This window comes from Coffea arabica, chromosome 11e (assembly GCF_036785885.1).
Source record: "Coffea arabica cultivar ET-39 chromosome 11e, Coffea Arabica ET-39 HiFi, whole genome shotgun sequence".
NCBI lineage: Eukaryota > Viridiplantae > Streptophyta > Magnoliopsida > Gentianales > Rubiaceae > Coffea > Coffea arabica.
This window is the reverse complement of record NC_092331.1, coordinates 5,164,025-5,166,524: the sequence shown is the minus strand read 5'-3', so window position 1 is coordinate 5,166,524 and position 2,500 is coordinate 5,164,025.

Below are 2,500 nucleotides of genomic sequence, written 5' to 3'. Positions count from 1 at the left end.
CAATGCAAGCAACGGCCGTCGTGCGGCCTAAGGCCCACCGCCTAGCCACGAGGGGCACCGTCGTGTGTTTGTCTTGCCATCGGTGTGGCATCGTGGCCATGCCTTTGCCAACACAAGGCAACGGCCGTCATGCGGCCCAAGGCCAACCGCCTAGCCACGAGGGGCACCGTCGTGCATTTTTCTTGCCGTGGGTGTGGCGTCGTGCCCATGCCTTAGCCAACGCAAGGCAACGGCCGTCGTGTGGCCTAAGGTCAACCGCCTAGCCATGAGGGGCACCGTCGTGCGTTTTTCTTGCCGTCGGTGAGCCATCGTGCCGATGCCTTAACCAACGCAAGCCAACGGCCATCGTGCGGCCTAAGGCCAACCGCCTAGCCATGAGGGGCACCGTAGTGCATTTTCCTTGCCGTCGGTGTGGCCGTCGTGCCCACGCCTTGGCCAACGCAGGGCAACGGCCGTCGTGCGGCCTATTGCCCACCTCCTAGCCGTGAGGGGCACCGTCGTGCATTTTCCCAGCATGGCTACAGAGGTTTACCCGTGGCCTTGGGAGCAAAACCCCACGGCAGTTGTGCTTTTTTCTTGCCGTCGGTGAGGCCGTCGTGCCCATGCCTTAGCCAATGCAAGGCAACGGCCGTCGTCCGTCCTAAGGCCCACCGCCAAGCCGTGAGGGGCACCGTCGTGCATTTTTCTTGTCGTCGGTGTGGCCGTCGTGCCCACGCCTTAGCCAACGCCGGGCAACGGCCGTCATGCGGCCTAAGGCCGCCATGAGGGGCACCGTCGTGCGTTTTTCCAGCATGGCTACAGAGGTTTACCCGTTGCCTTGGGAACAAAACCCCACGGCAGTCGTGCGTTTTCCTTGCCATCGGTGAGGCCGTCGTGCCCATGCTTAAGCCAATGCAGGGCAACGGCCGTCGTGCGGCCTAAGGCCCACCGCCTAGCCATGAGGGGCACCGTCGTGCGTTTTATTTGCCGTCGGTGTGGCATCGTGCCCATGCCTTAGCCAACGCTAGGCAACGGCCGTCGTGCGGCCTAAGGCCAAACGCCTAGCATCGTGCCCGTGCTTTAGCCAACGCAGGGCAATGGCCATCGTGCGGCCTAAGGGCAACCGCCTAGCCACGAGGGGCACCGTCGTGTGTTTTTCTTGCCATCGGTGTGGAATCGTGCCCATGCCTTAGCCAACGCAAGGCAACGGCCGTCATGCGGCCTATGGCCGACCGCCTGGCCATGAGGGGCACCGTCGTGCGTTTTTCTTGCCGTCGGTGTGGCCGCCGTGCCCATGCCTTAGCCAACGCAGGGCAACGGCCGTCGTGCGGCCTAAGGCCCACCGCCTAGCCATGAGGGGCACCGTCGTGCGTTTTATTTGCCGTCGGTGTGGCATCGTGCCCATGCCTTAGCCAACGCTAGGCAACGGCCGTCGTGCGGCCTAAGGCCAAACGCCTAGCATCGTGCCCGTGCTTTAGCCAACGCAGGGCAATGGCCATCGTGCGGCCTAAGGGCAACCGCCTAGCCATGAGGGGCACCGTCGGCCGTTCTTCTTGCCGTCGGTGTGGCCATCGTGCCTATGCCTTAGCCAACGCAGGGCAACGGCCGTCGTGCGGCCTAAGGCCCACCGCTTAGCCATGAGGGGCACCGTCGTGCGTTTATCTTGCCGTCGGTGTGGCATTGTGCCCTTGCCTTAGCCAACGCAAGGCAACGGCCGTCGTGTGGCCTAAGGCCTACCGCCTAGCCATGAGGGGCACCGTCGGGCGTTTTTCTTGCCGTCGGTGTGGCATCATGCCCTTGCCTTAGCCAACGCAAGGCAATGGCCGTCGTGTGGCCTAAGGCCTACCACCTAGCCATGAGGGGCACTGTCGTGCGTTTTTCTTGCCGTTGCCTTAGCCAACGCAAGGCAACGGTCGTCGTGTGGCCTAAGGCGCACCGCTTAGCCATGAGGGGCACCGTCGTGCATTTTTCTTGCTGTGGATGTGGCGTCGTGCCCATGCCTTAGCCAACGCAAGCCAACGGCCGTCGTGCGGCCTAAGGCCTATCGCCTTGCCATGATGGGCACCGTCGTGCGTTTTTCACGTCGTCGGTGTAGTGTCGTGCCAATGCTCCGTCATGCGGCCTAAGGCTCACCGCCTAGCCTTGTTTTCGCTTATTTTTATCTTTTTAAGCATACATGTTGAGTCTCGTTAATGTCCACCGCCGTATGTCTTTGAAATTCATAAATTGCTTTTTTTTTTAATTAAACTATATTTTTGTATTTTTTATTATTTTTTATTATTTTTTTGTTTTTATTTTTGTTCAATTCAATCTTGGAAATTTTTTATTTTTTTTTATTTTTTTTGTTTTTATTTTTGTTCAATTCAATCTTGGAAAATTTTTATTATTTTTTATTGTTTTTATTGTTTTTATTTTTGTTCAATTCAATCTTGGAAATTTGTTTTATATTTGTTTCAAGCACCCATGTGTAGGTGTGTTAAATACACACTAAATTGCCATCTATTGGTGGCTATATTTGTGA